The sequence below is a fragment of the Chamaea fasciata genome, unplaced genomic scaffold, assembly GCF_029207755.1.
Source record: "Chamaea fasciata isolate MVZ Bird 193981 ecotype frontalis unplaced genomic scaffold, bChaFas1.0.hap1 SCAF_3, whole genome shotgun sequence".
In the NCBI taxonomy this organism is placed as follows: Eukaryota; Metazoa; Chordata; class Aves; order Passeriformes; family Sylviidae; genus Chamaea; species Chamaea fasciata.
Genome location: NW_027094088.1, coordinates 70,063,032 through 70,087,623, shown reverse-complemented (window position 1 = coordinate 70,087,623; position 24,592 = coordinate 70,063,032). Strand labels below are relative to the sequence as shown.

At 41.8% G+C, this 24,592-nt stretch overlaps 1 protein-coding gene across 1 annotated transcript in view; it reads right to left on the bottom strand.

Moving 5' to 3' along the window:
• RTN4IP1 (reticulon 4 interacting protein 1) overlaps positions 1 to 17,340 on the bottom strand; it is a 96,181-nt gene extending 78,841 nt beyond the window's left edge. Inside the window, exons 1-2 of the mRNA XM_066179472.1 lie at positions 17,244 to 17,340; positions 8,105 to 8,224 (exon numbers count right to left, since the gene is read on the bottom strand). The gene's annotated coding sequence lies outside the window, so the exon portion shown is untranslated. The remainder of the gene's footprint in view (positions 1 to 8,104; positions 8,225 to 17,243) is intronic.
• Positions 17,341 to 24,592: the final 7,252 nt, after the last annotated feature.

Genomic DNA, 24,592 nt, shown 5'->3' with positions numbered 1-24,592 from the left:
CTGTCTGGCTAAGAACACTCACAATATTTATCCACCAACAAAGACTGCAAGGGCAGCACCAGTAAATCACAACTTGACCTGAAGGAAGCTGGAGTGGAAAGTGAAATCCATCAAGAATTTTAGAGCCAGGATTGTAAGTATCAAGTCAAAGTCCTGGCATAACTTATGTCCGCTGGGGTTCTGATTCACTGCAATCTTTTAATCTGAGTTTCTGCATTTAAATGACACTTTGCAGCACCAGGATGATGTCAGTCAATCTGCCCTTCCTATTCTGTGTAGTCCTTGCTCTGATTCAGCAGTCACACTTAGAAGTGGGACTGTGTATTTCCCCATGTAAAGATATAGCAACATGTTTTTTTAAAGGATCTTTTTTCAGTCCTGTTTCTTATTTCCTAACCCTGGGGGATTATCTGGTATTCAGGGTTGGTGTCTGGGTTGTTAAAACCTTAAAATCAAAAGCAAGGTGCAACTCTAGTAAGACCAGTGAAGCTGATAACCCTACAGAGCAGCTGCAAGTGTGCACAGACTACATCACCCAAACTAGATCCACACTTCTCATCCCGAGAAATTCTGTGATTTCCCTCTTCCAAGCTTCAAACCCACAGGCTACTTTTTCTGCACACCTGATCAATAGGACTGGATTCTGAAAATACCATTAGAGAAAAACAAATGTCAACAATAGAATTAAGGCCCTTTCATTTCTCCCCAGAAAATAGTAAACAAACATTGTAAATTGCCCATCAATCACTCAAATGCAAATGCTTGAAGTTCTTTTCCCTGTTGCAATTATAGAAGCTGTTCCATGCAATAAAAGGTTATTAAGGCAATAGTTAATGGCCTTATTCATAATTCTAAGCAAGCTTCATTTAAAATTTAAACCTACCAGGCAGTTTGAATGTAAATCACAATCCTCTAGAGTTTAAAAAAAAAAAAAAAAAAAGGTGAGAACAGCATAAATTTCAAGTATTTTCAGACATGTCTCTTCCCATCATTTCTGTTACATCAGCTTTACCGCTCACTCTTTCTTTCTCAATTAGACCATTCAATATTCTTCTCGCAATGCTCTCAGTGTTTTTCCCATTCTTGGTTGAATAACTCTCCAAACACTGCTGTAGCAATGGAGGAGGGGTTGCCTTCCTGGAATCTGCTTACTTATCAGAATGGACATCTAAATGGTCTCAGAGCAAAAATTAATGCTACCAGGCCATTAAAAGAGAGCCTTCTGAGATCATTAGGCAGAGCCTGACCGCAGCTCCGCATGCACAGAAGCACTTGGTTGTACAGCCACTCTCAGTACAAGCACCCTTAATCCTTTCTTGTTGAAACTTTGGGCAGAATTACAAAAGGGATTGAGGTGTTTCTGTTGGTTTTGGGTAGTTTTGTTTTTTTAATGCTGTTGTGAAAGGCAGAACTCAGTTTATGATTAACTTAGCCAGACTGTAGACCTTATCTCAGCTCACAATTAGCATGGCTATTTTTTGGAATACCGCCCGGTAGCAAACCTGCACACACAAGTAAATAATTTTCCCCACTCTGAAGACTTTGCCAACTTCACTTAGGAAGCATCTAAATTATTTGAGCTAAGAGATAACAGCATGTGAAAAGGACATGAAAATAATAAACCCCTTAATTTTTTCTTTTTGTCTCAGGAGCAGAAAGGCTTCCAGGAACAGAGCATGATAGGGTTCACCAGTTTCAGTCTCATATACAGCACATCTATAGTTGGAAAAGGTCTTTTGATAGGTTCCATGACAAATCAATAAGAATTGCTCCACAGGAGGTTCAGCAAGTACTGGAATAAATCCAATTAGTTGCTAGGTAAATGCATTTATCTTTGTCTTCTAAATCAGTTTTTTCTTTCCCAAATGATCTTTCTGGACAAGGAGCAACATGAATGAACAAATGAATGTTACTGCAGCCAGGGCAATGTTTTGATTAAGGTAAGTGTGGGCTTCTTCTCACCTCTGCTGCTACATACTGATGAGGTGAACTGTGCTGTAAATATAAGCTCAAAATTACTTTTTGTCTCTTCTATCCTTTTCAAATTAATCACAGAAACTGAAGACTGACTGCAGAGTATCTCTAGTGAAGAGAACAATGCTATTTTACTGAGGGACCCCACGTTCAGGGCTCAGCCTCTAAAAGAAAGGCCTCAAGGATCCTGAGATATGGTTCTTTCTTCCCAATTTATTAACCAGCAGAAACGTACAAACAGACAGAGGACTAAAACTATACCCCACAAAGAAAAAAAAAAAAAAGGACTGCATTATTTTTTACTACTTAGAATAGATTTTATGCTGCAACACAGAAAAAAACTATTTTTACAAGTTAGCTGAGAAGTACCATGTAGGACCCAAATTAATTTAGTTTATCTCTAGACCAAGAACAATATCTTTAAAAATAGTTTAAGAAAGTTATTCTAATTCCCAAAGCAAGTACCATGAGGTTTGGTTTGGGTACAGAGATAAATATCTGCTCCTTTCGAATCATTCTACACTGAACCACAAAAGGGATATGGATTGCGGGGGCGGGGTTTGCCTGCCATAGCACTGCTACAGCAATCACATTATTCCTTTCGAAAAACAAAGAACTTAATTCAGTTTATATGAAGAAGGTACAACTGGAAGCAAACACTACATGAACAAGAACATACTTTGCTAAGGATTTTATTTTTCCCCTTAATGATCCATGAGATCTATACACGTGTCCAAATGATTTTGGAAACTAATTGACATCAGTTGTTCAGCAGGGGCCACAGAGATGATGAGGGGTCTGGATCATCTCTCTTATCAGGAAATAGCACAGGAGCCAGGTCTGTTCAATCTGGAGAAGAGAAGACTGACAGAGGATCCCAATAATGCATATAAACATCACCAGGGCAGGTATCAAGAGGATGTTGTCAGATTCTTTTTGGTCGTGCCCAGTGACAGGAGAAAGAACTCAGGGAGCCCCACCTCAACATGTGGAAAAACTTCTTTACACTGGGGGTGGCAGAGCACTGGAACAGGCTGCCCAGGGAGGTTCTGCATTCTTCCACTTTGGAGATATTCAAAACCAGACCTGGATGCATTCCTGTGTCACCTGCCCTAGGAGACCCTGCCATGGACCAGATGATCTCCAGGTGTCCCTCACAACTGTTTTGTGATTCTGTGTTTCTGTAAAATGAGTGAACTCCGTCAAAAAAAATGCCCTACGGAAAAGAACTTGCAGGATGCTACAACCACTGTGCTACAAACCTTACGTCTTACCTTCAAGAGTTTAAAAAGCCATTTTTCAGATGCAAAATTAATGGATATTCAATTCTATAGAGGGATTGGGAACATTACACAGAGAGCTTTTCTAGTAAGTAATTTTACATTTCACGAAGGAAGTCCTCTAAGCACTATGCTCAATTTGCTGGTTGAAGTGCAGCCCCAGAGATGCATGAGGCATAGTCCAGCACATCTATGATGTAGCCTCACTCCTCTTGATTCTTTCTAAGATTCAGCCAAGTTTCAGAGCTCTGTGACTCACTGTCCTCAGAAAGGCATGTTTATGTCACCTCACTCCCTGACTCCATCAAAGGACATTGCCACACGGGCATTGGTTTCAAAGCTCTCATTTCCAAACTCCTCCACATCGACTTCAAACACCACCTCCATGTCACCTTGTGAGGTGATGGCGTTACAAGAAACAGAGCCAGAAGACAGAAAATGGAGTGACGCTCTTCCTTCCTTCCTGTGATGCTCCCTTTCCTGACTGCTGCGTACAGTGGGCGAAACTGAGAGACCTGCATGGTCAGTGTGGGGATGACACTTCTGGGAAGGTAACGTTCTCTAAAGTACCACAAGTGGTTTTTTACCTTATTACACATTCACTGGAAGATGTTACAAACCAGACACTCTAGACACAAGTTTTAAATCATGGTTTATATTGGACGTGACAACAAAGCTGAAGATTATGGCAACTTTCACAGCTGACATATTTGCTGACTTGTGACAGTGAGAGAAGAGGAAGAGGGCTCCAGGACATAACAGGAGACCTATCTCATGTCAGGTTGTTTCAGTATGGATTTCCTTCTTGGTTGTAATGGAAATCCTTCTGTTAACTTGCCAGAGACACATGATACCTGTGTGGGGGTGCTCAGAGCAGAGTTTGCCTTTGATTGCACCAGAAGCATCTTCAAGATTTGGCAATAAGGGTATCCTTGCTGTCATTTATCCCAATTACAGGACTACCTGTCCAAAGGGTAGCATGTCTGGCAAGCTAGGTAACAGTCTCACTGCCATCAGCATGGGCTGCATTTTGGAAAGAGTGCTGTACTACATCATTCATGACAATTTGAAGGTCTGGTGGGCTCACTACACACACCAGGACAGACGAAAGAAATACAAATGGCTCAAGCACCTCTGTGTCCCTGGACGTGGGTGGGTAAGTCCTGGAAGTTTCCTTGTTTGCAGGAGAAATCTTACCAGAACTTGCCTCCGACTATTACTTACACCGCAGCTTTAATTACTCAGTTTTGCCATTAAGCCATGGGCCATCAAGTTTTAATGCAATCTTACATTGTTGATTAAAACATTGTGTTATTTCCTGAATGTCAAACAACATATGACAATAAAGTAGGCATAAAAGATCAGGAAAACAAATGTTCAGCTACTTCAGTACTGAATGCAAAGCATAAACGACTGAACTTTGAATGCTTTTGTATTTGCTCGAAGCTTTATAACAATAAAATTGACAATAGTAATTAGTTTGCCTTTCAGAAAAATGAAATTTGAATATTCCTGAATTCTCCAGAGCCCAACAGCTTGTAGCTAAAGCATATTAACTTGCTTTCATTGGCTCTCCTATAACTGTTGGTGATGTATTTTTTTTAAACCAAAGACTGAAAGAGCCCCAAAACTGTTACTATTTCTTAAAGCAAGTTCAGACCTGCTGATGAACAGTTGTTTTATCTAACAAGAACTTCTTGAAGTTATCCACATCATCCTAATCTTCACATATACACAACAGAGAAGTACAGATACCTCAAGAGAATGACTCACAAAGTGATGTAAATTAAGTGGGTTTGATGAATTACCTTCTCGAGGGGCCTATTTCTCTCAACTGATATAAATAAATCTTAGGGTGCCTAGCTTGGATTTAGCAAGGTGATGATGTTCAGATAGACACATTAAATTACATCTATTTTCCAATTTTCTTAAAATACGTAGGGTTTATGCATTAGAACACTTCAAATTAGAAAAGATCTTCAAAAGCATAGGAGAGCTATCTGACTTCAAATTTATTATCTCAGTCTCTTCAAATATTTAAAGTATATAGTTATCTTCACTCCTGATACTCTACTCATGTCTGCCCTCAGCTGAATCCCTAGGTCTGGTAGGAATCAGAGGCCCAGAGGAAACACAAATGGCATTGATCTCTTTGACTTTGATGAATTTCTGGTTATCATCCATAACCAAGATTGAGAAAATAACCCCCTAAAGAACAGAGCAACTCAGGTCTTCCAAAATGAAAGCATTTCTGGAAAGGGAGGCTTATGTCATACCTCTCATTCTGTGCCTGCAAGCAGCAGTCAGCAAAAAGAAAGACTACCAGAAAGACTCACCATCTCACAGCAGCAGCTTTAAGTTTTGCTATATACCATGCTACCATCTGCTTGTCAGAAAAACTGCTGCCATTAAGAATCCTAATTCTCCCCTCCCTGAGGTTATTTCTCACCTACAGCAAGGTTATTTACTCTAAGCAACCACTGACCTTCCTAGAACTGAGGAAGACCTGTCAATTGTTGAAACTCTATGAGACCCTGTCTGAGACATCAACCAACCTTTCCTCAGGTGGTTGGTTTTACATGAGCATGTTTCCTTATAATATACCACGCCAATGAAACCTCAGATCACTACCAGTTATTTTCAACACTGTGTGGAAGAGATGAGAGGTCTGCAGAAGGCAAATTTGATACAAAGAAGGACATGGGAATGCCAGAACAGACTGACTGGTATCCCAGCAAAACAAGGGAACAATCAGTCCATGTGTGCCCACAAGATGACAAAGGGATCAAGCGAAAAACCCAAATAGTTCTGTTCTGTCAAAAACTTAGACCAGATGAATCTGGTGTCCTTTTCTGACAAGGTAGCAAGCCTGGTGGCTGAGGGGGAGGCTATATCCATGACTTACAGTCATCTCACATGACACTCTCATAAACAAGCTTTAGCAACATGGTCTAGCTGTAACCAGCTCTAGGTATGGGCAAAAGGAGTTGAAAACCTGATTTCAGCACAGGGGCTATTGGTGAGTCACTGTCAGATGCCAGCTCTCTCTCACTCAATGGTTTTATCAACAGCTAAATGACGGTACACAGAGTGGATAACAACAAACTGTAGGTTGCAAATGCCTTGAAGGGTAGGGTTAGAGCTAAAAGTGATCAATAATAGCTTGGAGGGAGGGTATGAAATCACTAGGAAGAAATTCAGCCCAGACAAGTGCTAATGCTACACTGCAGAAGGAGAGAAATTAAGTACAAAACAAGGATTGACAAAAGACCTGAGCTGTAAAATGGGTCAAAACTTTCCCATGTTTGAGTAGCATGAAGCTGTGCCTGGGGCACACGGAGAGGGTTGCCACTTGTGAGAGACAGGAGACATAATTTCATTCTTTCCAGCACTCTTTTAAGTCCCTTTTGGAGTGTTGCACTTAAAGGCCAAAGGGGAAGCCAATCTGGAGAGATTCAAGAGGATATTAACTAGTGCTGAAAACATCTGCTCCACGAGGAAGTTGGATGGTGAGGCTCCTTCACCCCAGGAGAGCTGTGTCTCGGGCTGCTGAAGCTGCTTGTACCCTCAGGGACTGTCTCCTTCCACAAGACTTGGGCTCTTTCTTTACAATTCACCTTTCCACACTCTTCCTGACTTTTAAATTGTTTCTTTTTCTCATTTGGCTAGGGAGGACACACTATATCTTCCTCCTGAATAAGGGTTTCTAGCCTCATTTGGTGTTCTCTCCTCTGGGCTTCCCACTGGCCTTTCCTTGCTCTTCTCACCCTTTGCTGGAGCACCCCACTGCCCAGTGAGCTCAGGTCACCTTTCATCATGTTCTTGCATCTCCACTTCTAGGTCACCTATCACTTCTCATGTTTCCGTGCCCCCCTTCTTCTGTTTTGGTATATGAAAAAAAGGGTCAGCAAGCCTGTGGCAAAAGCTGGGTAAGGAGAAACATCAGCCTAAGTAACTGATGACTTGGCTGATGGCTTTAAAAAATGTTTCAATATTTTTGTGGGCATGGCTCCAACAGTATCCACAAGAGCTATTAGGAAAAGGTTGGATTTCCCACTCGAGAGAGTGCACAGAGGACTTTTGCCTCTCAAGTGACCTATATGCTTTTGAATATTACATCTTTCTGGTCAACTTCACAAATATTTTCATGTTTCTAAACTGTGCGGTATGGATTTTGCTCACATGCGGTGCTGTGGATCCGTAGCTCATTGACACTGCTTCCTGCACCACCTCAGGGGCAAGGGGATGTCAGGGGGCACCATGCTGAGCAGCAGCTGGCTCACAGCCATTCTCCTCCCTCACCTGGCCCCAAAGGAGACCCAAACAGAGCCCTGGCAAGCCCTGTGCCAAGGACATATTGGGGGCATGGGAATTCATCCTGCCTGTGTAGAGCACTGCCTAGGGACCACTGCTTGCTGTCATGCCACCAATGGTTTGGCATTCCTTAACAGGGAGAGCCTGGCATTAAAGGTCTCTAAATGTGGCTGCATTGTTGTTTGTAATCCACAGCCAAAACCACCTCAGTTCCTGCACTCCACACAGGCTGCATATGAGGCAGATTCCCACACCTTTCCCCCAGGGCTGACACCTCTGTGCCATCCCAAGTAGCCATGGCACTGCACTTAGTAGAATCCTGCCTGTGATGGCTGTGCCAGGAGAGAGATGTTGGGGCTGCAGGAGGCATGAGACAAAGCAGGGGCAGCAAGAGGGTGACATGTAAGGGTCAGTTTTCCTTAATGGACACCGTTGTTTTCTTTTTGTCACCTTGTACTTTCAGAAATTCACAGATTTTTCCTCATTTTGAAGGCCACTTTATCTTGGGGGCAGGACAGAAATGAAAACAGACTCACGTGTTTGTCACTAACAGGCACCTCTACACAATGTTCCTCATACTCGGTACATGCGTCAAGTGCTGCTCCTCGGCTGGAGCCTAAACGTCCTCTTCACGCAGCTGAGCAGGGTAATGGCATCTGAGTGGGGAAGGAAAGAATGAATCATTATTCCCTACACAAGTCCTGACCCCACCACCTCCCTGGCAAATGAATGCAATGCTTTCCAGGGCTCTTACAGTGATACTTTTGTGAGCCATCAATTATTTACGTACCTGGTCAATAATTGAAATGTCCTGGAATGTGCATATTACAAAATAACTGCCTTCATTCTTTAAATTTGCAAGGATACCCTGCTGGCAGTAGCACAATTAATGACTTAATAAAGTCTTGACAGCAACATTGAAATACTGAATTTTGCTGCTTAGATGGTAACTCAGCTGAATTCTACACTTTGGAAAAGTTATCCTTGAAAGAACGCATTCGGCATGCGCAGAAATTTTAGTAACTTGGGGGTTAGGTACCCGAGGGTTTGAAAAAAGCTGTTACACTAAAAAAAAAAAAACAACCAAACAAAGAAAAGGTCACTCTCCCTTAAATAAGTTACACAGAGAGTAAGAAAATACTTCTAATAGGGCTCTTGCTACCCTAGCCATTTGCCAATGAACCTCAGTGACAGTGGAGATGCAACGAGTACGATGTGACCGAAGATAACGCTATTCCAATGAGGCAGCATCTGCAGCAGGTGCAGGACTGCAGTAGGCTTGGGCTCAGCCCTGAGAGGGACACAGCCCTTGTGAAGGGTTCCTGCAGCCCCCTCTTTCCTCCTCTTGCATCCCCAGCTGGATACAGGAGGTGTTCATGTGATATTGGTAATTCACACCAATTCATTGCCTCTAAAAAGGTGTCCAGGTGACCCTGCTGTCATTTTAACAAGGCACCTGGACAAAGGGCAACTTGTGTTTGCTCACAAGACTTCTATAACTGTTCCATTATGATGTATTACAAATCAGAGTTTCAATGTAATTGAAGAATTAAACCTAGATAAGCATTTTCCCTAGAAAACAAATCAGTTTGTCTTCTTGAGGGTGTTTGGGACTGTGATTCCTGTGATCTGAACTCCTTTTTCTATTCAGGGATGCTAATGAATACTAGAAAAGGAACTGTAAACCATTTGTGACAGCATCTTTTCTAAAATCTTGCAGATGATAGATCAGCTTTTGATCAGTAAAAACAACCCTCTCACACTTCATCCCAAAAAAAGTTATCAATGGAGCAGATGAGTAACCAGTCCACCTCCTTAAGAGCATTTCAGGGTAGAGTGCTGTAGCATGAGCATCAACAAGCACCAAAAATGTTTACAGACAAACTGAACTACACCCTTTAAGAAGTATTTATCAATAAAATTTCTTCTGTAATGAAAAAGGGTCAGTACAATTTCACGTTCAGGTCCAGGCAATGATGTAAATTAAGGAACAAACAGTAAATTGTCCCATTACTAATGTGTTTGATTAAGAATCATAGGATGTGGAATAAACAGAGCAAGAGGTAGGAGTTCTGTGAGGTACATCGGAACCCAATGTACTGTGCTTCACATTATGCAGGTAAACAACAGCATGGACTCTGATGGCTAACAAGGGCTCTGCCTGCGCTGCAGCTTCCATCAGACCTGGGAAGGTTGCTCACAGCAACTCCTTTGACAATGACAGCAGGAGCCTAATTCCTCAAATCTTCCTGTCAGACAAGGTTGGAATTGGTCAATATGTTTAAATTAGCTGGGGCAAGAGGAGGAAAGGGCTGGTTTCCAGGAGAAGTCTAATTTCCTGTTTTCTGAATTTCTTTGTAAAACTATTTTTATTACAAAACCAAGTTCACCTTAGGCTGCAGAGCTTTATTCCATTAGTATGCTGTTCCTGGGTAGAAAACACAAAACTACTCTGTTCTCTGTTTTGTTACCTAGGTAAGGAAGATGAGGTGCCGTATGAGGAAGAGACCAAGCCATAAAAAAATCCTCTCTCTCTCTTCCTCACTATCTATTTATCCCTCTAAACTGTACACTTGACCTACAAGAAACACATCCAAGGGCTTGGGAAAGAGACCTGCAGAGTGACATTACTCCCCTCCAGGTACTGCATGATTTCATTTTTGTGTGTTTATCACAATGGATACGTGGCAGTAGCACAGTTCCTACCCTGCTGATCCAAAGGACTGCAGGCTGCAATGCACCCTGAGGGCTTCTTGGTACTTGCAATACCATTATTCACCTTCCTTTGCAAACCTGGTGGTTCACGTCACCTGCCCCTCAGTGGGAAGCCAACCACAAAGTTGGAATATTTCCTAATTTCCTCTCATTCCTGCCCATCAGTGCTGGGTAAGTTCCCCAGGAGTCCTTTCTCTTCCGGGCAGGAAACACTGAAGCTTCTAAACTCAAGTGCAAACTCTGCCACCCTTGCCTCCTGCTGGCACTTTTCTCTCTCTCATTGGGAAGAGTATCTCACAGCAAAGAACTCTCTGCCTTAATTCACATTTGTTATAAAGCAAGTGGGGTATTCTGTATTTCCACTAACCTGCTGAGGTTCCTTCTGACATATAAGGCCATGTTTAAGCCCTTTTTAAGGGTATACAAGCAGATTTCTACTAATGACTTTGGAAGTACAGGACATTTGGACACTCATTGTCCCTCTGTGAGTTCATGCAAATATTCTGTTTCTGTCTTTTATTCAGGTAACTTTATTTGACTTACATTTCTATTTTTTTTATCTTCATTTTAAAATTGTTCTGTATCTTTTATTTAGGAAGTTAGGGTACAAAAGCTCCTTGCTGAGTTTCAATTTGAAAAAAAAAGAAGCCAGATAGTACAGTTAAACCAGAGGCTGGTAAGAAACTTTTTATTTCATCTGTAACTGAGAAAGATAATAAATAGTTAAATCCAAACAGAACTTCAATGTTTCTTTAAAAATTCTAAGCCTGAAGTAATGTATCCGAATATTAAAAAGTGTTGGTCAAGAAATTATCCAAGTCAGACAATATGTCAGTTATCAATAGCTCATTGAATATTAGAGAAGTACAAAAGGTTAGAAAGAGTCCTAATATTGTGCCAAGATTTACCTAAGAGAGTTAAAATAAATAAATACTGCATCCGTTGGGCAACAATCCAAGACAATATAACTGATAACCTGACAGAAGAGACAGTTATTAGGATGTAACAGTAGATAAGTAATGCCAGTAATACAGATTTATGGAAAATCAATTTTACCGAAGAAATTTGATGACCTTTTTGTAATATTACAAGTTTGGTTGTTAAATTAAGAGCACTGATATATTAACTTCAGGCATCTGTAAGGTATTTTAATATAGTAAAAAGAATTGGAGGAAAACAGAGCCAACACTGAACACCAGATTGAAAATTACAAGCACAGGTTCTATAAACAAGATACCGTAATTGAAGAGGCGGGTTTCTAACAGGTTCATGAAGATGCTAAATCTGCAAAATGTTCAGTGGTGAAATGGAGTTATAAAAACTGATACTGACTCAAGTACGCAAGTGACCTGAAGAACAGAGAAAGGGAGCAACTGCGGGGACAGGGTAGAAGGGTAGACAAGAGAAGATACAAATATTAAGATAATAAAACTTAACATCCTAGATGCAGCCCATGTACAGTGCACATAGTAAGATGCTCTTTATAGAGAATTTGACAGAAATATACTCTTTCTCTCTTCACACACAGACACACACAAAAACAGTGAACTCTGCAGAACTATGCTTGCAGTCTCATCAAATTGCTTAATTGGGTTTTCTAAAACTAACTACTGCCAGTCTCCTAGCTCTGTGAATAGTAATGTATCTAAATCCTCTTTGGAACTTTGTGAATCTATTAATCTTCCTAAGAAAGAGTACCAAGCCGATTAAACGACGTTGAAGTGTTCTGTGCAAAGCATAACAGTAAGACAAAAAACCCTCTGAAAAGTTATGATATGTACATACTCACATGTTCAGCCTCCTAGAGAAGAGAGCTAATTCTGGTACACTGAATATCTTAAGAGATTATTTCTCTCTAAAGTTCCTTTTTCATCACAGCATTTTTGTTTAACTAGTTAAGATAAAACCTATCAGTCATGGAAGAGCAGAATGGAAACAGCTTCATTAAGGCGAACCCTCTGATACTTCCCTTATTTCTGAAAGTTAAATTCTCTTGAAAAATTAATCACAGTGAATCTGGCAGAACTAATTTTAAAATGTGAGAACATGAGAGATGCTCTACTTCTAGCCTCAAGTGAGATGAGATCAATATGTTAAATTAAGTCTACATAAAACCATACAGGAGAACTTGTATAGGCAACATTTATTCCCATTCGGGAGAGTAATTGCAATTTAGAGAGTGAAGAGAAATGCAGTGAAGAGAGAGCTTGGCAAAAATATCACTGGCTAAAATTAATGACAGAAAAAAAACTGCACTGAACTCATTCATTGCCAGTCATAAGTCAGTATCACTTGTTTTAACTTTTAATCTTCTGAAAAAAACCCAAACAAAACACAAAAAACCAGAGCTGTGAAATGTGAGCTGGCAAGTACATGAAGAAAAGTTCCCCAGACTGTGATGCTGATTCTAATTCCTAAAAAATTTATTCCTACATCCAAAAGGAAAATCATCAAAGCCACATATATTTGGGGAAAAAATTACAAAATTAATCATGAATCTTTAAAATTTGATTTTGTCTAACATCCACCTTGTATAAAAAATTTTGTAATATAATATACACAAACACACAAAGGGTATACAAATGCACTATCTGGGCTTTCAAATCATCAAGGAGAAACTAATGGCTTGCATTATTTTTTTGGGGGAGTGGAAAAAGCAAGCAGACTCATTATTATGTTTTTCCCTACTGCAGTTTTTCTCACATTAATTAACTATTAATTGAGAGCAAGTGGCATTAACAGCAAAAATGCCAGCAAAAATAACTCACACTGTTGCAGAGAGCAGCGGTGTTCAGGCTTCCAGGAATTTCTCTTATATCAGCACTCCAGATATTTTGATGTTTTAACCTCTTCCCAACTGCAGTGTCTCGGCAAAATTCCCAAGCTTCCTGTTTAGCTCACTTTTCCTCCATGAATCCACGTGCCCCAAACAAATTGGAGACATGATCCGTGCCCCCCGGTAGCTGACACATGAGTATTACACAGAATAAGCCTACCTAGGCCGTGCACCCCGTCCGGTGCCAAGGGCAGGTTTGTGCAGGCATTGCTGTATTATAGCTCCGACCAGATTGGATCCGTACTGACGGGGCGAAAATTCACTTAACCTGAGGCAGTAGAACACCCCAGCTTCACACAGGACTGTGTGTACACCGCCCTGGTCACCAACAGGAGACCCCAAAAGGATACTACTGATCATTTGTAGTTTGTAAAATGTAGGTTTGAGAGGAGTTTTTATGTGCTGCCCACAGATCTTGTTCTCATCAAATAGTTCATCATTCTGTTAGTTAGCTATACTTGCAATATTCAGATCACTGTAACTAGAATTGGTCATTATCTGGATACAAAACATTTAAATGGAAGTCAACACAGGAAACAAGCATTACACCAGTGTCTGCTGCTGCTGCTAGTGATTTGGTATTAAACAATAGTAACAGCAGAATAAGATGGCCACAGTTATTCTCCCTCCATTAACTCCATGGGAGAAGATAATTACATTTCATAGACTACTTTTTCTCTAAAGGTCTGATACTTTTAGTAACAACATTCGTTAAAAACCACTCCCTCTCTGGTTTCTAGCAAGCCAAAACTGTGTCTCCATTGTGTCTCTCCCCTGAGGACCATGCCGAGAGGGCTGTTGCTGCCCATGCCACAAGTGCAGCATTTCCACAGCTTGCAGCCACCTGTGCCGGCAGCCTTCAGCTACCAAAAAATCTAGCTACAAAATCCCTACCAGTGGCTTTAATGGTGCTCACTTAGAAAAGTAAGTCCATGTATGCCATGCAGTAGTCCATGTGCAAGGTATTTCCAGCTGATTTTGCACCTCAGAAGGCTTTAGGGGATCTAAGCAAACCCAAACGCAGGTGGGAAAAGTGAGCTACCAGGCATCAACTCCTTACTTTGCAAGAGAATTTTCTTAGGGAAATGTTCTTTTAAGGGACAGACAGCTTTGTTTTGAGAGAAAGTTGGAATGTAAACACTCTCTTTAGAAGTAGCATCTGCTCTTTTTGGTTTTTTTTTTTAGCATATGCTCTTTCATTTACAAAAGGGTTTGCAAAACTTTTCCAGGCTTTTAAAATTTGTATATTCAAAACTTTGAAGACAATCATCAAAATCAGAACAGTTTGATTTTTGTTTCCATGTTGACTGCTTTCATTTTTTTTCACAGAAAAATAATTTTTTTCTTTTATTCTAGACAATTTAGTAACAAATAGCAGATTTGGGAACCCTGGGAATTTCTCATAAGAGGAATAATCAAACTCCTGCCTAGATCTAGTCATTACCAAAGAGTACAGCCTTCAGCACAGAGGATATGAAAGACTGAAAAAATGTTTGGTACTCATGGTTTCAGGCTTCATTTTGGGTTGACAGATGACACCTGTACTTTCATGACACAAACCTTCACTTGATACTGGGTGTATCAAGACAACACAGAGGACACTGTAGTCAATCATGTATCGCCTTCTAAAAAAATAAAATAGCACCCCCCATACAATAACACAAATTCCTGTGCTCAGTGAAGTCAGTGAGAGCACTGGCTTTTATTTCGGTGATGAATAACAGCATAAAACAGTGATGATATGCCTGGCCTTTCTTGTGAGGGAGAGGGCTGGAACGGGAAGGAGGCAGGCAGTGCATGGGCTGAGCTCCAAGGCAGGCAGGACAGCGGGGGGCCAGGGTTATTGCTGTCGGGAGAACAAAAGCTCTCCTACCCCACATGAAGAGAATCAATACAGCAGGAGGGGCAGGGCGAAGCAGAACGTGCTGAGTATGATTTAATCCATCCAACACTTACACAGACCTAAACAAGGCACTGCATTTACCCAGGCCCTGTCTTTCAGCCTCTCAACCCTTCAAAGCAGTAGGGGTTGCACTGGGAAGCAGTGCAGCAGCAGCCCCTCTACCTGTGTTACATTTATAACAGGTTTTCCAGAAATCTCCATGCTTTCTCCGGGAAAAAACTTGGGACCCTTTTTCACTCATGATGCCCATAGATGTTTATGGCTTCCTAGCACCACCACTTCCTACCTGTATATTTATGGATAAAACTTACACATGATGCCACAGAAGGAGCTTTCTGGTGGAGCAGCTCAGTCCTTTGGTGTTTGCAGGCTGCTTGAAATGGCTGGAAGGAAAAAAAACCCAACTCTTTGCTTTATAAAATGCAGCTCTTCTAGAGAGAGGAGCAATAGTTACTGCTCACATGAGAGCAGATGCCACAGTGAGAGCTGGTAGCTTATTTTCAAAAAGGTATTGATAAAATACACATAGTTCAGTTAAAAACAACAAAAATTGTGTAATGCCCTGGAGAGGCTGATTTAACAGGAAAAGAAATCGAGAAAAACTCTTAGGAGTGTATGAGCAAGGACTGGTAACACTACAAATATGGGAGCAAAACAACCTTTGTCAACACTTAGGCCCTAGTTGAGGAAAGACTATTTACATGCACACAAACACACAAGCAGGCAGCTCTGACTTACTGCTGCTGGCATTTTCCTAACATTTGATCATCTGGTTGCTAAGCGCACTGCTACATTACCACTTGACATTTATGCTTTATTTTCAGTTTATTACTAAAGGTAGGAAATGAAGCGCTCTCCTACTCTCTTAAATTATAGTCATCTTGCTAATAATACTGCTAAAAGCCCCATTCCATTTCATTTAATGAATTTGGAATACCTGATAAACATTCAGATACTGACAAGCAAACCTATTGTCTTCTGCCTGAAGAGGCAGTGCCTGCTGAGAGCATTTTCTCATCATAGAAAAGGGTTCCTGAAGTAATCCTGCTCTTGTAATCTGCATGGAAACTCACTGGAGCTTTCCAGAAGAATTAAAACCATAGAGTAAAGCAAACCTACAACAGCCTCAAGTTGCAACATCAAAGAACTCAGCTACTGTAATCCTAAAGAACTTGTAGGGTGTTGTGCAACTGAGGAAACCAAAGCAGAAATCACCATGTGTTTTCTCTGCCATCAGTCAGCAGGGCAGTAAATAGCAGAAGCAGTTTAATGCAATGCACTCCTGAGCACCTGACGGTGAGGCCAGCCTTCCCTGCAAAGGTAGTTTATCAGTCTGACGAAAGATCAAAAGTAATTTTTGCCAAACTCATCGTCTCTGGAAGATTTTGACTCACTGCTGGCTGCCATATAAATCACTTAACAGCGGAACCACCCAGGTCTTCTGTGCCAGAGGAAAACATTTGAAATGGGAGCTTTATCTTATGTATAAATAAGTGACTAGGGTGACCAGCTCGGTTTCAGATGTCTGACTTCCAGACTGCCTAGTTAAGCATCCCACACCTCAGGGTCCATCTAGAGCAGCGCAGAGTATCTCCAAACTCCTGCTGATGACAGTGGCAACTATAATTTTCCAGGCACTGCCAGGAGTGAGAAAAGCATAATACTCTGATAAAGGCCTCAGAAATACAGTTGAGATCTTATTCCTGACTCCAAGCAGACAGGAGGGGTGGCAAGGATAAGTCTTGTTCGCTGGGAAACTCCCACTGTAATGGGCAGCCAAAGCCAGAATATAAGCATGTGTCCAACACCAGGACAATACAAAGGCACCAACTTTTCCCCACATTTGAGTGGGAAACAGGCAGCAGGGGCAGCCCAGAGGCCATGGAGACTTCTGTAGCTCTTCCCTTGCCTGACAGAGGTGACCACACGGCTGTAGGGATGGGTGCAGGAGACTGGGAGGCAGTCATGGTGTGGTTCGAGCCTCCTTCCAAGCACAGAGGAGGAGATGTAGGAGCAGGGTCAGTTTGGGGCAGGGCTGGAAATTATATTGTAGAATAGTGAGTTTGCCTGTCCTCTGCTCACCTTTAGTCTCTCCACACTGGTTTACCCAAATCAACACATAACTTTTCTATCCTCCCCCATTTATCTGTCCCACAAATCCTCACAGTCCTGCATGTCCCGAGTGCACAACCACAGCCCTCATACATCCTTGCCCACTCACCTTCTCTCCCCTGACAGCCTCTGGTTGTCTCAGGTCTGACTCTCACCCTGTTTCTGCAGGCAAGCCCAGCCTAGGAGCAGCTGGGGTGGCAGGGAAAGCTCAGGAGCTACTCTCTTTCTTGCAGATAAACAAGTTACCACCTGCCAGCTGCTCTGCTGTGACACACGCAGCAGCCCACACACAGGTTCTTCTCTTCTGCAGAGGAAAAACAGAGTTTATCCCTACACATGAAAATAAACCTGCAGGGGAAAAGCCTGCAGATGGGGCACACTCCTGTTGCAGCTGGGGCTTGGCGCTGCCCCTGTGCTGAGGGAGCTGGAGCACGAGGAACTGCTGGGTCACAAACATTCCCGTGGGTGGCAAGGAGCGACCAGAGATGTTTAGAAGAGGAAAAGTGAGAGCATCAGCTGAAAACAACAGTGCAGAGACAAGGATTTGTCTGAGTGGATGGACTATTCTGGAGGAAAATATTCACAGGTTTTCCAAAATAATTAGAGTTCTCCTGAAGAACAATTTCTTTTCTGGTAGAAAATGTCACTTCTATTTAGCATTAGTGTGCCTTGCTGAGAATCTGCCTGGTTTACCTCTTCCAGCTTTACAATGTACAAACAGCTTAAGCTGTGAGGAAGCCTTGGAAAGTAGAACAACAGGTCTGTGCTCAGAACTGTGGCAGAGTGAGCCATTGCCATCAGCATGGCGAGCCAGGGAGGCTGCTCTGATACCACTCAGGTGTACAGAACCAACATTCACAAGTTTCAGCAGGTAAAGCTGCAGATCACTCCAAGTTTAAGTCCTGCAACAACCTGAAAATTGTCGTGTCGCTTCTCCTGCCTGTGTTGCTCAGCATACAGGCACAGTGTGAACCACTCGTGTGAGCTGTGCAGGGCTGTAAGCACAGTTCAGTACCTCGTGGTCCCAAAGAGGTGCTGCAGCCACTCTGATTTTCCTGGTATTCATGTGAATTACAACTATGGCCTGACAACCAATTTAAAAATAGGTTATTGAAAGAATCAACATTACATCAGTTACTAAACTGCCAAAAACTTCTGTATGTCTATAAAAGAGGCCATGTCAAGATCTCTAATTTTCTCTTTTGGAGTTTTAACAAAAAAGCAAAGCAAAACAAAACAAAACAAACCAACAAACAAACAAACAAAACCAAAACCAAACCAAAACCCCAAAAACCAAAACAAAACAAAGCAAAACAAAACAAACCCCCCGAAAAACACCCCAAAAAACCAAACCAACAAACAAAAAAGCCCCACCATTTTCCTTCTTTATTATATGAAGTAGTTTTATTGTTTGGGAAGGGACAGCTGTCAATCAGCTGCAGCTTTGGTCTGTATGGAAATGCCTGGTAATACTCAAATGTGCAACTCTGATTATTTATGAGCTGATGATCCAATATGTGTTGCATTTAGTCCTCATAAACACTAGGTTTTAAGAAATAAAGAAACAGCATAAGGTTACAATATCAGTGTGTATCAATAACATTGCCTTTGCCATGTGAAAAGCTGCTACCTGAAAATTTCCTACCTATAGGAAAGATTTAATATTCAAAGTCCAGAATTTTTTCTTATATTTTTATCTCATGTGGCCTGAAATACAGATGGCAAATGTGACTGTGATTTTCATCCTTCATCCTTTCCATCTAGGGCTTTCTAAATATCTCTTAATTATATGACACACTTTGGATTATCAGATAAAAAAAAGGTTCTGTTCATGATTTTTCATGATTTCAGATCTGCATGCCAGAGGAATACCTGCACTTTGCCACTGCAGTAAAGCCAACAGCAAAACCCAGATCAAATCCCTGAAGAACAGTGAAGAAGATGTGCTTGTGTCACAGCTTTCCAAGGGATCCAACACGCTTGTGTGGCTCCTGGTTCCTGTCAAGGAGTGGCACTTCGCAGGCCCCTCTAGACTGCACTTTGCTAAGTGAAGCAGGTGTATTGATTCCTGCAACAGTAGCCCAACTTTTCTCCAGTAAATGTTTAACCTAAGAGGAATGTACTGTATCGTACAATGGCAGGTGCAGAAAGCCTCCCCTACACTCCCACAAATTTCACCAGTCCAGCTCCTACTGCAAAAGGCAGCAGAGCACTGGGCAGTGTCTTACCACCCATGCTGAGGAGACACAGACACAGGAGAAGGGAGTGTATCTAGCACCTGTTTGAAGAAAGAAAATAACAAATAATTAGGGAAGAAAGTGAAACTTCACTGCAGCCAGGAAGCGAGTTTAGCTCCACATGTACTAACTCCCGAGGCAAAAGATTTCTAATTAAAAATTTTGTTGTGGGAATGCATCGCCAGGCACCAGCTGGAGGGAGGAGAGAGTCCCTGCTTGTTCAGTGAGCTCTCATCACTCTTCAGCCTTCCCTCACCACATCCCAAAATAATCAAGGGTGGTGGGTGTGGGGCCTCCTGGGAGCATGAGCTCCAGCACATGCACAGAATCCTCAGTCAAATAGAAAGTGGTACCACTGTCACAGCTACTTCCGTTCAGTGATTGCCCATGGGCAACTTGGAAACCAGTGTTTTTCTAAATTAAGATCTCATTTCAATTGCAAGGTGGTATTTTCCAAATGAAAATGTTTGACATCAGGGGAACATGATGGTGCACTACGGGAAGGGATAGCTTTCTTCATTTCCACACTGTCTCCATCTCAAGGACAGGAACACCCTGCGTGAGTATCACGCCCCAGCAGTTGTGTCTATCGTGTACCATCTACAGCTTTAACCAGACCGTGACCGAATTGTGGCCAGGTGTGGTACAAATATAAATGAGATCTAGCATTCCTGGGATGCCCTAAACAGTGACTCCAGAACAGAGGCAGTTTTTAACCCTTGTTTAACATAATGCAGAGAGGCAGAACTAGGTCTAAAGGAACAGGAACAGGGTTGGCAGAAGCCAAGTAAATATACAAAGGTTTTGCGCTATCCTTGGGTTTGCCTTACCCACTTCTTCCTCATTCTCTTGTTCCCTGGGATAGCAGAGGAACAGGTGGAGATTAAGAGTCAGCAGAGGCTCCCATGTAATCTAACACACTCAAATTTGACATCAGTGTTGTTAGGAACAGACTGAATACTTCAAGCTTGCGTTTAAGAGACATAAGGAAGAAATGACCCTAACAAACCTGTTATTTATGAGTGAGAAAATCTTCTAGATGTATTCAAGCACATTTCTGGGTGGCAATAGCGTTTTTGGGCAGCACCAACAGAACCCCCTAAGTAGGCAGCAGGAGTGTGTCAAAGGAGGGGACAGTTACTTCTCTTGCAAAAGAATAAGAGCCTACAGTTTTAAGAGAGGTGTGAACATCATGGAGCAGTGTTCAGAGAAGAACCAAAATGAAAGTGATCCCTCAACTCCAACAACAGATGGACTTTTCATCTACAGAACTAAAATCCAGAGTGCTTGCTTACTTCCCATAATGGAGTGTTCCAGGAAGGAAGACAACAGAGAGCATTGCTGTGTATAGCACAGGAATGACACTCATCATGGCACAAATACAGAGCTCTTGAATTCTACTAACTCTTCACTGTTACAACATCTCCTGGTCAGCATGGATCCTCTCACCTGCCCAACACCCACACCTGAAACCTGCACAACACATCACATCACAAGCTTTATCAAACCATGCTGCCTCTTCCAGTGTCTCCAGGATATTGATCCCATTATCTAGGCATCAAAATTCTCACCCAAGATGAGTTTCTATGCATGAAAACTCTTACAGACACAAACAAATACACACATGCACTCTTTCCTGTTTCAATAGGGTCTCATTTCCTCTTTCAGGTCAGCCATGGAGACCTGAGCCACTGAAGTGCCCCAGGTGAAGAAGAAGGCTGTGAAAATTCTTGTGTTCCATTGACTGAGATTTTTGGTGGTTATATTTCCACCTCTAAAATTTCAGACATTTCATTTTCGTAGAATGGTTTGAGTTGGAATTGACCATAAAGATTGTCTAGTTCCAATGCTGCTGCCATGCACCGGGACACCTTCCATTAGACCATGTTGCTCAAAGCCCTGTCCAAACTCAACTTGAACAGTTCTGTGTCCAGATTTTTTTTAGGCCCCCTTTAAGTGCTGGAAGGCTGCTGCAAGGTCTCTCAGGAGCCTTTTCTTCTCCAGGATGAAGAACCCCATGTCTCTCAGGTTGACTTCAGACCAGAACCCCCTGATCATCTTCATGGTCCTCCTCTGAGCCCTCTAGTTCAAAGACTTTCTTAGATTTTACTCTTCTGGATTTTATGTTGGGGGCTGCAGCTCCATATAAACCCACAGAAATCTCCTTTCTCGGTCAAGATGTCCTTTGTCACTGAGACTGCTGAGCACTCACATCAATTGTCAGTGATGTTTTCTCTCCACAAACTCAGTATAACTTTGGATCTTGGATGGGAATCACGTCTTCTTCACCAGCATCATGTCTTCCCTCCTCCATCACCAACTTCTTTTTTTGTTTGCTTGTTTTAGTGATTGTCTGTATTTTGAGATCAATCTACACCATTAAATGATAAGTTCCTCTTTTTTTGGATGGTCACGCTCCTCATTAAACAGTTCATGCTCTAGGTGGGTTTTTTGGGCAAATTTTGAGCAGTCCATGCATCTGCTCTTCCCTTTCCTTCAGAAAATCCACACATCTCTCTCTGCACTCTGTGCTTGCCTCTAGCATCATGTCCATAATCCTCTAATCCTTGTTTTCAAGACATGCAGAAGGCTAAATTTTATCAGTAAGTAGATCTTGGCAGATACTCACTCTAAGGTACTACATGGCAGAACATCTGCTTACACAAGTACCTCTGACTGCTCCTTGCCACTGCCTTCCATTAGAATCTGCTATTCCAAGCCCCTGGCCCTAAAAAAGAAGAGGACAGAAATCCCACCAGGCTCTCCTAGATTTCCCTCTTCCTTTCTCAGAAGAGATGTAGGCAGAAAAACAAAAACAAAAACAAAAACAAAAACAAAAACAAAAACAAACAAACAAACAAAAAAAAAACCACCAAAAAAAAGAGAGTGGCTTACTTATCTGAGTGTGCATCATATTACAGAAACCTAATAAGAAACACTGTCCCAGGCTTCCCTGATCACTGACATATGAGCCTGATGCAAGAAAGGTGTCAGCATTACCTTTTCTCCCTGCGGCCTGAAGGATACTGCCACCTTTGGAGTCCTTTTTGTAACCATCTTCCTTGCAGAGTTTTGCTCTGGCCAGGCTTTCAGGTAACTAGAACATTGCCAGAGCAGACATAATTTAAAGAAGTAGAATAAAAATAAATTGCTGGTCATGCTTTCTTGTTTAATACTAGCATAAAACCAACCAAACAAAACAACTACAACAACAAATCCCAAACAAATTATTCCTCAAAATTTTAACAATAGCTTTTTATTCCCACCTTTCAGAATGTACATTTTTGGCCATTTTCACATGCAGCAGCTTCATTTAGTTTAGTTTTAAATTGACAGCCAAGCTTGCTTGTAAATTCCTGGTTGAGAAATCCTGAGCTGTGCTACCGAAACAGCAGACTGACTGCTGTGTCCATCTGTCCCAGGCACCTGGATCTCTTCCTCCTCTTTACAGCTGGCTTAGGACTATTTTCAGTCCCATATGATTACAATGAGCTAACAGACACATTTTGGTGTCTTCAGTTCTTAATTATGAAAAGGAAAAATGGATCTTTTTGAAATTTGGAGGCTGGGGAGGAAGGATATTATCATTTTACTTCCAGGTTGTTCTCATACTTTCACCTGAGACTTCCCTATTAAGCAAATTAGCTTGTATTGAATACCCTGTGCAATACTGTTCAGCAAGGCCTCAAAAATATGGTTTATTCCTTGGTGCTTTGCTAACAATTTTCTCCTTTAACTTTCCTCAACAGTTCAGACCTTATCACTCATTATTTCTGATGCAACCAACACACTATGTCATGCTTTGATAATTTTTGTCTTCTCTCCCACTTTTTGCAAATGAAAATTTAATTCAAGTAGAAAATGGGCACTGAGTATTCCCTTCCCTCTTACTTTTTCCATTTACTTTTCTGGGTAGTGCTATGGAGAAAATGTTGAAACCTATTTATGTTTAGGAATGATGGCTTGTTCAAAGTACTGAAATGGTCTGCCCAGGGAGGTGGTGGAGACACCATCCCTGGATGTGTTTAAAGAAAGCCTGGATGTGGCACTCAGGCCACGGTTTAGTTGAGGTGTTAGGGCTGGGTTGGACTCGAGGATCTTGAAGGTCTCTTCCAACCTAATGATTCTGTGTGATTCTGTGTGTGATTCTAGGCACGATTACTTTCACGTCCTTTTGCACCACTCAAACCTTCATATTCCCTGTCTGCCTTATCAGTTCTCCAGCCTGGATGACGGACAGTACATATTCTGACAAATCTTGCCCCAGGTAGCCACCACACCTCAGAGTACCCTTCTCATCCAAACAAAAACAAAAACAAACACCAAAACAACAACCAAAAAAACCCCAACAGGTAAGCCCTCAGATTTTTGCATATCAAAATAAATCTTCAGTTCCACGCTCCTTCTCAAATTGAATTTTCAGTCCTTAATTCAATCAGTGGAGGAAATGGACTGTCCTCCTTTGGACAGAGGAGAGGGAGGGCAAATGGAAGAGCTCTCTTTCAATAGTAGTTAAGGGCATTCCAGTAAGGGCTGTTGCACAATAGCAAATGACATTTTGTTCTTCAGATGCTGACAGTTTTCCAGATATTTTGATTAAATTACGAAGGCATAGTAGGTCTGTACAACAGCACAGGGCTTGAAAGTTTGCTTAGGTTTTGCAGCAGGCTGTTAACTAAAGTCATAAGTGAAGCAGCAATAATTATTTAGCTGGAATTATTTATTTCAATTATTTAGCTGGAATGATACTTATTACACAGACATGTCAAAATAGCAGAGGCCTGGTTTACAGGCACCATTTGGGATAATACATTCTGAAGGGATGTTGTCAACATCTTGCTCCTAGCAGAGAGGCTGAGTAAAGGGCTTAGCCATTTCAATGGGGCTGTAAAAAGAATTTCTTTGAAGAAATGAAGGAAGTCCCATTAGCTCTTTGCAATACCTGTGGTGTCTCAGTCTTTCTTTAAGCCTCCCTTAATCTTCTGTGGCACTCCATGGATACACTGACAACCGAGATAACAGCAAGTTGTTTGGAAAGGATTTCAGTGACAAAGAAAATGCTGTGTAAGGGTGGCAAACAGAAAATCCGTGCCATGGCTACTGTTAGCTACAACAAGGTTTTCTACACACACCCATGTGCTGGGAATATCCTCAGACCCCCCCAGGTGCCATTCTCTCTTTTGTCATTCTGAAATGCTGGCATGAAAACCAGGAGTCTGCT